The sequence below is a fragment of the Aethalodelphis obliquidens genome, unplaced genomic scaffold (assembly GCF_003676395.1).
Source record: "Aethalodelphis obliquidens isolate GAN/ISIS:26980383/991018 unplaced genomic scaffold, ASM367639v1 scaffold32, whole genome shotgun sequence".
NCBI classification, from domain to species: Eukaryota; Metazoa; Chordata; class Mammalia; order Artiodactyla; family Delphinidae; genus Aethalodelphis; species Aethalodelphis obliquidens.
Window position 1 is genome coordinate 3,683,485 of NW_020837976.1, and position 12,448 is coordinate 3,695,932.

Consider the following 12,448-nt stretch of genomic DNA (forward strand, 5'->3'; position numbering starts at 1 on the left):
AACTCTCTACTTGGTTCACCCACAGAAGTCTGTTTTGCTGAGAACTGTTCACTGCCTCAACTGTGCTCTCTTATGGCCCGGGAAGCACGCTAGTTTACTCTGGCACTGGTAGGACACGAGACTCCATCTCTTACCTCTTCCTAAAAGCTGGCTGTACCCCGCTCTTGCACAAGTCACATCACCTTCCCCCATACATCATAACAGACGTAGTGACAGTCACCTACGTTTTCCACATTTGTCAGATGCAGAGGCAATGCTTCCTGCTTGAGAACCAGGATGTCTCATTAACATGAGTCACTTCCAGAATAACAAGGAATTGGCTCTGAGGATACCCTCTACGGCAGAATGGCAGCTCGTGCTCAGATTTCAAATCCTGACTGAGTGTGGTGCTACACCAACACGGCTCAACAGCAGGCTGTAGCCCACGATTAGGATCTACCACATTCTACAAACAATGAATGTGTTTTGGACACAGTGGTGTAGAAACCGAATTTTCTGAAGATTTTAAAGGTACAAGGCAAACAAAGTATCTTTATGTTTTAAAAACCATCACGTCCCTAATTTCTATCTTGTAAATCCTTATTTATTATATATGGTGTTTTCTGAAAGAGGAAAATCCTCCTGTGTTAACAAGCGCAGCAAACAATACTGAAGAACTCTATGTCCCCTGAGGCAGTTTCTCCTTCAGCCAAAATTCAGGTTGGCACGGCTCCAATGGGAGACACTTCAATGTATTTGTACAGACCAGATCCCACGGGTCATCAGAAATCAAGATGCCCAATCTATGAATTATTGTAATGAAGAAATGGGCAGAGTAAACACAGTAAGACAGACCATTAAAAGACTAAGTTATACTGGTAGATATTTCCCAGGCACTCAAAACCTTGTGTTCATGTGTGTAGAAGGGAAGGACGGTACATCTTCAAACAGAGCAAGACGCCAAGCAAGAATGTACGTTTTATTAAATATTGAACAACTTCTTCATTTTGACATACTGAGGATTATAAGTCCATATAAAGCAAACTTGAAATAGAAATTGGATATTTACCTAAGAGATTCAAAAAGCCTAGGGATTGAAAGGAGAAGTAATGAGACCTTTGCATGGGCAAAGTAGTATCAAGGGACTAAGGAATGAATAACGGAGCTTCATGGCTCTAGTCACTTCTTGTTTATACTTCTGACAACATAAGCTTACAGCCAGCTTCTTGGAGGCCGGCCACACCTTTGTAACCTTCATGAAAAGAAAAACTATGTTTCAATGTAACCAATATTATGAAATGTCCTTATAAGATATAATGGAAATCAACCATAGGAGACAGTTTTCCTTATTTTTTATTCAAAAGAAAATAATCGTATTCCAAAATGAACACTTTCATTTCAGCTACCTGTTACCCAAATTTCAGTTTCAAAGGCCAAAGTAAACTTCTAAAACCCATCCAAAGACCTTTTCTTATGAGTTAAAAGAAAGAAAAAAATTCCATTTACTCACTTTTGCTTAAGGTTTATCAATTTTCTACTTATAACAGCACCTGAGATTTAATGAGTTAAAATCACTATGACTCCTTTGTATAGATTATTTCATTTAATTATCACCACAAGCCAACAAGGTGGGTCCTATTATTACATCCATTTTACAGAAGAAGAAGTTGGGTTTCAAAGTGATTATTACTTGCTTAAGGTCAGGAATGTGGGAGATATGGGATTCAAACCCAAGTAGCTCTTAATAACGACACTTTTCTAGTTCACTTATATTTTTTTTCAAAGAGCATATGGTGGTAAGAATTATGTGGTAATTACCTGCTATGTGGTAGGAATTACAGGTTTTTCTAAGAATTATCTTCCCTTTTGACAAATCTGGAAAAAATATTTTCAACTCATATCACATACAAAAAGCTAGTAATGATATATTATAGAACAGCTGAAAATTGGTAAGTTCAACATCCCTAGAGAAAAATGGGCAAGAAGTATTAGCAATTCACAGAAAAAGAAATACAAATCGATCTTAAACATACAAAAAGATGCTCAACCCTCCTCATTTCAGAAATGGACACTCCATAAGAATGGGGGCTTGGCTTGTTCATGATTGTAACCTCAGCACCTTGAATAGAATGCGGCATTAATAGGGGCTCAAAATATATTTGTTGAATAAATAATTTGGTACATATATGTTTTTAAAAAGCAAAGGCAAGAGTTGTATGCATGCATTTTCCATCATTAGTGTGAACAATATTGTATGTAATAACGGTTGCATTTGGGGAAAGGAAGAGGAGTGGCTAGTTTAAAAAGTGGGAGTTAAAATTTGCAAAATATACCCTATTACATTTCTGAATTTTGAACCACATGAATGAATCACCAATTAAATATTTTTCTAAAAGAGAATCATCTCTAAACACACACACGTATTTTTTCAAGGGTTGCTGAAGAAACACCCAGTTGACTCATGTCAAAGTACATGAGACCAAAAGAACTGGAATTAGCATACATTAAGCAGATAAAAAAGCAAGGTTGTAAGGGTCTTTTATAAAAAACAAGGGAATATGAATAGTTCTTTGTATTGCTTATATTAAAAACAAAAACTGGAAAGATTATAAAAATAGTTACCTTTGGGGAAGGATGGAAACAATGTCGAGGGAACAAGAAACTGGATTTTTCTAAATATACCTTGTTTTGTATTTTTGACTTTGAAATCATGTAAATATTGTACATTAAGTCAAAAGGGAATCCCTAAAACTTGAACGCAAGTGAAACAAATGAACCTACCTGTTTAACAAGTTAGTTTAACCACACAGAAGGGAACCACTGCAAGTGACCTTCAAACACACCATAGACTGTATATCCCAGATGGAATATATTAAAAGGATAAAAGGAACTAAAAAGAAACTGAAAACTCTTTTCAACAATCATGCTGTTAGTACCAGTATTTGTGTATGAGTGTATGTGTCTGTGAAACAAAAATAGTAGAATAAGGCAAATATGTAACTATATTAATGTCATTAGGAACCATGAAATAAAAATCAAAGGAATTAAGGGAAAAACCCCATAATCCAGAATTTCAACTGGAAATATATGGGTATGAAACATTTTCCCTTAAAAAAAAGGACCAGTGATTTTTATACCTCTGTGCAATGAAAAGGACTGAAACCATGGCCAACTGGCTATCAGTGAACATCCTTACTACCCAGATTGTTATATCTAAGTATTATTTCCCACTAAAATAAAAAAAACATCTAAATATAATTGCTCACTAAAATGATAAGTGGCTTTTTAGAGAAATAGCTGATTCTAGGTCTGGGGCAGGAAATATACCAGATAAACCTGAAACATCTCTCTGTATCAGAAAGCAAGGCAGCTATCAAAGGCCACTGGATTATACCTGAAACAACAAAAAAACCCACGTGGGGTCCTGTCAAAAGGACACAGAAGCCAACATAGAGGGGCTTCCTCTGACCAAAGATGGGAAAAAATAATTATAATAGATTTAAACAATCCAATTCATGTGTTCCTATACCATCTTCAAAGGATGTTAGGGAACCAACATATTCTGAAAAGAGGTAATGGGAACTTTTTTCTTTACAGAAGAATTCTAGCTAATAAAAGTAGAAGGAATGACAGAAATGTAATATGACCATTTTGCAGCCCATATTAAAATGACGATGTAGACACTGATCAACAATGGCTGCTAAAAGCATTAGGCTCAAGCTGTTGGGCAGCATTATCATGGCTGTATCAGACTGACACTGCCTGAACCCAGGAATCAATCTCAACATTACAAAAAGAAGGAAAATCTGATAACATATGCCCCCAATGGATGTAACGGGAGGCACACCTTCGGTAAGTGTACGTACAAAGTACTTTGTGCCAAACAATTCAAACCTAAATCTGATTGAGCCTCTCTATATAACCATCAGTTTACAGGAAATTCAGGAGTTAAAGATTATGTTAAATGCCACCATGGGAATGCAAACCAGCAACATCCAGACTGTGGATTATTCTACAGGACAAATGACCAGGTTTCTTCCACAAATAAATGGTAAGGAAAAAATGAGGATGAGGAGAGGAGATCTAAACATTTTTTAATCTCTTAAGACTTAAGAGACATATAAACCAAATGTAGTATGCAGACTTTCTGGATTTTTATTATTAAATGACTTTTTTTTTCTTTCTTTTGGTCGTGCCATGTGGCTTGCAGGATCTTAGTTCCCTGACCAGGGGTTGAACCCACGTCCTCGGCAGTGAAAGTTTGGAGTCCTAGCCACTGGACCACCAGGGAATTCCCTTAAATGACATTTTAGACCCAATTAACTAAGTGACATTTATGAGACAATCAGGGAAATGTGAATACTGACTAAATATCTGATGACAATTAACACACTATTTTTTAGGTGTGATAATGGGACTATGGTTTTAGAAAATAAAAGTCCCAGTATTTTAAAATGGATTAAAGACCTAAATGAAGGCCAGATACTATAAAACTCTCAGAGGAAAATATAGGCAGAACACTCTGACATACATCACTGCAAGATCTTTTTTGATCCACCTCCTAGAGTAATGAAAATAAAAACAAAAATAAACAAATAGGACCTAATGAAACTTAAAAGCTTTTGCAAAGCAAAGGAAACCATAAACAAGAGGAAAAGACAACCCTCAGAGTGGGAGAAAATATTTGCAAATGAAGCAACCAACAAGGGATTAATCTCCAAAATACACAAACAGCTCATGCAGCTCAATATGAAACAAACGAACAACCAAATCAAAAAATGGGTGGAAGAGCTAAATAGACATTTCTCCAAAGACATACAGGTGGCTAAAGAGCACATGAAAAGATGCTCAATGTCACTGATCATTAGAGAAATGCAAATCAAAACTACAGTGAGGTATCTACCACCTCACACCAGTCAGAATGGCCAGCATCAAAAAATCTACGAACAATACATGCTGGAGAGGGTGTGGAGAAAAGGGAGCCCTCCTACACTGCTGGTGGGAATGTGAATTGATGCAGTCCCTATGGAGACAGTATGGAGATTCCTTAAAAAACTAAAAATAGAGCTACCATATGATCCAGCAGTCTCACTCAGGGGCATACATCCAAAGAAAACCATAATTTGAAAAGACACATGCACTCTGATGTTCTCTGCAGCACCATTTACAATAGCCAGGCCATGGAAGCAACCTAAATGCCCAACAACAGATGAATGGCTAAAGAAGATGTGGTGCATATATACAATGGAATATTACTCAGCCATGAAAAGGAACGAAATTGGGCCACTTGTAGAGATGTGGATGGATCTAGAGACTGTCATACAGAGTGAAGTAAGTCAGAAGAGAAAAACAAATACCATATATTAATGCATAGATGTGGAACCTAGAAAAATGGTACAGATGAACTGGTTTGCAGGGCAGAAATAGAGACACAGATGTAGAGAACAAACGTATGGAAACCGAGGCGGGGGAAGTGGCTGGAGGGTGGTGGTGGTGGTGGGATGAAATGGGAGATTGGGATTGACATGTATACACTAGTATGTATAAAACAGATAACTAATAAGAACCTGCTGTATAAAAAAATTAAATTAATAAAAAAAAAAAAAAAGAACAGGGCTTCCCTGGTGGCGCAGTGGTTGAGAGTCCACCTGCCGATGCAGGGGACACAGGTTCATGCCCCAGTCCGGGAGGATCCCACATGCCGCAGAGCAGCTGGGCCTGTGAGCCATGGCCGCTGAGCCTGCGCGTCCGGAGCCTGCGCGTCCGGAGCCTGTGCTCCGCAACGGGAGAGGCCACAACAGTGAGAGGCCCACATACCGCAAAAACAAACAAACAAACAAAAAAACGAAATAATGCTATTTGCAGCAACATGGATGGACTTGTCATACTGAGTGAAGTAAGTCAGACAGAGAAGGACAAATACCGTATGATATCACTTATATGTGGAATCTTAAAAAAATAGTACAAATGAACTTACCTACAAAACAGAAATAGTTACAGATGTAGAAAACAAACTTACGCTTTCCAGGGGGTTGTGGGGGAGATAAATTGGGAGACTGGGATTAACATATACATACTACCATATGTAAAACAGATAACTAATAAGAACCTACTGTACAGCACAGGGAACTCTACTCAATACTCTGTAATGGCCTACATGGGAAAAGAATCTGAAAAGGAGTGGATATGTGTATAACTGATTCACTCTGCTATACACCTGAAATTAACACAACATTGGAAATCAACTATACTCCAATAAAAATTTTTTTTAATTAAAAAAATACAAGCCCCAGTGTTTTAAAGATATATACAAATGAAACAATATATCTTGGATTTGATATAATTTTAAAAATAATTTTTTAAATTATGGGGGGATGGGAGACGGAGGAGGTCTGCAGATGAAATAAAGTTGCGCACACGATAAACGTTGAAGATGAATGATGGGTATGAAGAGTTCATTATATTATCCTATTTGTATGCATGTTTGAAAATTTGCATGAAAGTTGAAAAATGGGATTATATGCCTGAAAATATATTCTTTATTTTTCTTCATACACTAGGCAAACAACAAATTCATTAGCTGTTTGCTATTCTGTTCATTCAAGCATATCTTTACAGATTATAGCTGCCCTGGAAATCTGCTCTCGTTTGCCCCTGAAAACCACTGATCTAGAATAGATAGAATGAGCCCTCGGAGTCAGGTGAAAGTGCATCTCACCATCATCTGCTTACAGAATGCTAAGCTCGAAAGAGTCTGTGTTTTTCCAACCGTGTTTTAAAGAGCCCCAGGCCCCAAAGAAGTGTTTTAGGGGTCAGAGGCAAGATCAGGAGACGGGCCTTGGCCCCTGCTTCCAAAAGAGCACCTCCTCTTCCATCCGCTTTTAAAACTTGGGCGGGAAGAGGTGAATTCTATAGAAAGACGCCTCCGTTTTCCTAGAGTCTTTCCTGGCAGTAAGTTCAGCAAGTCCACTTCGTTTTGTGAAGATAATTATTATGAATCTAGACTCAAACCACCTTTTTCCCCCCTTCCTGACATACCCGAAGTGACCCGCAGCCTACCAGCTTGTTACTCCTAGATAAGGTTTTTGCTTATCGTTTCACGTTATCCTTTGAACTCTTTGCTGACTGACTAGCCCGTCACCTGCTGAGCTGGCACTCCCTCTTACTGGTCAAGGGATCTCCAGATGCGTTTTTGGGGGGAGACGGGTGTCACATGTAGTCAGAGTGATTTTTATTTACAACTAACAACATTTTCTTAATATAATCCTACTTCTTGGAAGATACTGTCTTAGCTTATAATCTCAACCTTTTTTGTTTGACTTCAACTTGTCAGTATATTCTTCACACACAGAAGACAGCTGTTATTTGGTCACCTAATAATTCAATTCTAAAGCAGTCATGAAGGATAAACAAAGGGTAAACTAAGCAAGCATCTGGAGTCATAATCTACCATTTCAGCAAACTAAACTTGAAGATTCTTAGCCACATTTATGAAAGAATGCAAGGCTTTTATTCAGGTAAACACATCAAGAACAAGTACGTTAATTACAGTCAGATAAAACTTAGTCCTTATCACATTTCTGTTGTAAGAAACCCTTCCCTATTTTAAAATTGCAAAGTTATTTTTGTATTTTCTTGTGAAAGTTTTATTAAGTTTTGCCTTTTCACATTTGTGTTTGGTTCATCTAGAATTTAATTTATATTTATGAAATAGAGGTCCATTTCCTTTAAAATTTTTTTTCTGTATTAAATGATTCTCCCAGCACCACTGACCTAACAGTCTGTTCCTTCCCTCCCTGATCTGCTATGTTGCCTCTGTTACATACACCAGGTTTCCTTATATGTCTGACTCTTGGGACCTTTTACTTCCATTCTTCAGGTTAGTCTTGCCTGCAGGACAATTCTGCACTAAAGATTTGCAATCAATCTTGACATCTGGTCAGGCAAATGCCTTCCCTCCCCCAAACCAGGTTCCTGAGAGGTATCTTGGCTCTTCAAAGCCCTTGTGCTTAAAGATATATTTCAGAATCCATTTTTCAACTTCCAAGGAAAAGGACTTGCAATTTTAATTAAAAGTACACCAAGTCTACAGATCAATTTGGCAAATCATATTTATGACACTCTTCCTTCTTGATAAGTGTTATATCTTTCAGTAAGTTTTATTGTTACACTTTTTTGGCTAAGATTTATTCCTAGGTAAGTGACTTTTTAATAGCTATTCTAAAATCTTTTCCCCCCTAGTTTTAATCGCAGTTTCTGTCCGTTGATGGTGCATAGGAATGTAGTTAGCTGATTTTATATAAAAGCAACCTTGCCAAACTTTCTAACTATAATAATTTGTCTGTAAACATCTACGGCTTTATTTCTAAATTTCAGGGGTGTGTTATGTCTCTGCGTATGGCCTCCAAACAATGATGAACAGAAAAGATGATGGCAAGCATCCTTGTCTTATTCATGACAGTAGAAGAACTGTTTTTAATATCTCATTATCAAGTATTTATTTGTTGCAACGCGGGCCTCTCACTGATGTGGCCTCTCCCGTTGCGGAGCACAGGCTCCAGACGCACAGGCTCAGCGGCCATGGCTCACGGGCCCAGCCGCTCCGCAGCACGTGGGATCTTCCCTGACTGGGGCACGAACCCGTGTCCCCTGCTTCGGCAGGCGGACTCTCAACCACTGTGCCACCAGGGAAGCCCTATTTGTTGCAACTTTTAACCAGATTAAAGAGGTTCTCTTCTATTTGTGATTTGCTAAGACATTTATATTAATCAGGAGTGACTGTTGAAATTCATTGAATGTTTTTTCTTTATCTCTTAGGATGATCATATGCTTTTTCTCTTTTAATCTATTAATATTGGGAATACAATTTATAGAATCATAGCATGGCTCCAACATTTCATATTCCGACTAATCTGTTCTACACGAGTATCTTTTATTGACACAGTATACGTCCAGATGAGATAAATATCAACATCTTCCCCAATTACAACTTGGGTCAAACTGCTAAAAAGTTAAAAGATGAGAGCTCAGGATAAATGTAATAAATTAGGTCCAAGGGTAGAGAACCGATCCTATGGAATACAGAGCACCGAGATGACAAGAAGCCCTGTCAACATAAACCTGACCAGTAGGGTGAAGGCTAACGTTCCACAAAGCAACTGAATGTATTTTCCAGAAAAAAAAAGAAAGACGTGCCAACAGAATGGCGCATTTATTTTGTATATTCTCTACCTCTGCAGTGTTTCTGGTTCTAGGTCTTAAATAAAATCCTAATGCCTTCTAGTGATATTTCTCTACGACTAACCTAAAAGCCCAAAGACGTGTACAGCACCACAGTAAAGGTCATTGGCCAGCAGAGTACACGGCACATCAATAACTCAGAGTGAATGAAAAACATAAAACACTTTTTTCCTAGGTCTCATCATATTAAAAGACATTGCGGAAGTTTTCTGAACTTCAGTAAGGTAGAAAAACCATTTTTTCAAGATTTCAGTTAGCAATTACAAGATTTTCAGAGTGAGAAGAGAACTCAGTTCCCTTAGCCCAAACTTTTATTTAAGAGATGACTTAATTTACCTAGTTCATTAACAGAAGAATTATTTTGTTGGTAATTATCACATAGGATGGATTAAAGATCCATAATATCTGTATTTTAATTATCATACAAATAAACTCAATTAGTCTGGCATAGTTGGTTTTATATTAAATTAATATGACATTATAGCTTATGATTCTCCGGGTCAGAGATTTTTCAAACTGCACCCCATGATGTCACCCTATGATAATGGGGTAGAAAAGGAAACAAGAGGGCAGAGGTTCTTTAGAGCAAATCAAATCATTTTTGAGGAGAAAGAGAGTAAGCAGAGTTAAAAGAGGTCATTTCTACTGAGTGTTTCCCATGTGGCAGGTACTCTCCTAGGTACTCTTGTGCTGACACATTCAACAGGAACAGAAACAGAGTCTGGGGGAAACCTGTTGCTCCATAATACATACTGCAGAAAGTAAAGCTTAAATACTTTTGTTGGCTAAGGACATGAAATAGATACGGTGATTCCAACTGCAGTGGGAGACTGGGGAGGAGGGGACACACCTTCTCTATGGGACCCTCATCAGTCTCTGAGGGTGGGTGAGGTTTTAATAGTTTCCATACTAAACTTCCGTTGCACGAATGGTTCCACGGCTAAAAAACAACAATGGTTGAAAACCCTAGCTCTATCTTGTCAGCAAATTAGTTAAGCCATGATTTAATATTTTCCATAGGAACTATAACTTGTAAGGCTTCTCTTTTCCCGTTTTAAAATCGCATTTCTTGTGCAAATCAAAACGAAGATGAGGTACCACCTCAGAGCAGTCAGAATGGCCATCGTTAAAAAGTCTACGAATAACAAATCCTGGAGAGGGTGTGGAGAAAAGGGAACCCTCCTACACTGTTGGTGGGAAAGTAAGTTGGTGCAGCCACTATGGAAAACAGCATGGAAGTTCCTCAGAAAACTAAAAATAGAATTACCATATGATCCAGCAATCGCATTCCTGGGAATATACCTGGACAAAACTATAATTCAAAAAGATACGTGCACCCCTATGTTCACAGCAGCACTGTTCACAACAGCCAAGACATGGAAACAACCTAAATGTCCATCAAGAGATGAATGGATAAAGAGGATGTGGTATATATACACAATGGAATACTGCTCAGTCATAAAGAAGAACGAAATAATGCCATTTGCAGTGACATGGATGCAACTAGAGATTATCATACTAAGCGAAGTAAGTCAGAACGAGAAAGACAAATACCATATGATATCACTTACATGTGGAATCTAAAATATGGCACAAATGAACCTGTCTACAAAACAGAAAAAGAATCACGGACATAGAGAACAGACTTGTGGTTGCCAAGGAGGAGGGGGAGAGAGCGGGATGGACTGGGAGTTTGGAGTTGGTAGGTGCAAACTATTGTATCTTTAGAAATGATAAACAACAAGATTCTCATGTACAGCACAGGGAACTATATTCAGTATCCTGTGATAAACCATAATGGAAAAGAATATAACAAAAGAATGTCTGTATGTGTATAACTGAGTCACTTTGCTGTACAGCAGAGACTGCCACAACATTGTAAATCAACTCTGCTTCAATAAAAAAATAAAATAAAATACGTATTTCTCTCTTTTAAATTTTATAATCCATATTCTTCCCATCTCCCCAAATTTAAGTGTGTATATCCCAAGGATAGGTGGTGATGTGGGATGAGGGAGAAAGGTAAGATTTTTATGGAAAAGGTAAGTAAGTGGTGAGTAAATTATTTTTCAATATTCAAGAAAACAGAAACATATGACAAGGTCAAATACAAATTTCACACGACTTTTAAAGGTAAAACAGAAGGCCTCAAATAAATTTCATGATCACTTCAGGCCATGCAACATACATTTGCTTTTCTAAAATATCACCAAAATTACTGTTAATTCAAATTACTCTTAATGTTAATATAATAATTGCCCATTATAATCACAGATTACTTACAGTGCAACTTAGGGCGCAGGAAAGAGGGACCTGATAACATTGAATACTCTACCTGTTCTCCTATCCCAAAATGAAACTTTTAAATTTTATGTGGCATATGCCCTGTTTATTTGTGTAGAGAAGAGCTTTATGAAAAAACAAAAAGGCTTAAAAAAAACCTCCTATAATGCTTATTTTTTAAAATAGGAAACTGTTATGTTTTTCCACATATTTGAATGCTGACAATTTCCTAAATTACCCACTTTTAAATAGCTAAAGAATATTTTATTACATTTATAGGTTTCATAAGTTGCATCCTGTACATCAGTTTAACTTTTCTGGTTATGTCACTATCTAGTTGCATTGTGGTTTTTCTTAGTGACCTATCCTCATTCCAAATTTTGAACGGTTCCATCTTAACTTTCACATCTGTGCCATTCTGGGTTTGACTAATTAAAAGGGAACACAGAATGTATGAATATAGTATAATAAATTTCTGTCAGATGCAAAATAACTCCTCCTATGATGCATTACAGCACACACACAAAAGGGCTCCTGGGCCTTAAAAGCTGAGAAATCCTCCTCAGCCATAGGCTATAACAGCATCTATGAAGCACGGTGTTCCTTCAGATACCTTAACGATTCTATGCATCTCTAAACATTCCAAACATATGTCACATGTGTTCTCACTAGACTGTAACGAGGTATGGTTAAAGGTTAAAGGCTATCTTCTTTTTAGACATTGGGAGACCTGACAGGTTTCCTGTTAGGTACCTTATGTCCTGCACAGAACTTCGCCCCTGACCATAAAGGAGCTGACAGTAACTACAGAAGAGAGGAAGGGCCCTCACAGCTCGCCACATAATCTGCAATGGTAAACTCCATCAAAAGATAGCCATCAACGAGCACGTTTAGAAGATACCCTCTAACCAAAGAGAAGAAAACTCTGGTTTGAGCTAGTTACCTA

The 12,448-nt window shown here is 37.6% G+C and overlaps 1 protein-coding gene across 1 annotated transcript in view; it reads right to left on the reverse strand.

Annotated features, from left to right (window-relative positions):
- Positions 1-12,448, reverse strand: part of OSBPL1A (oxysterol binding protein like 1A) — a 210,704-nt gene that overhangs the window by 54,849 nt on the left and 143,407 nt on the right. The gene's annotated exons all lie outside the window — the stretch shown is intronic.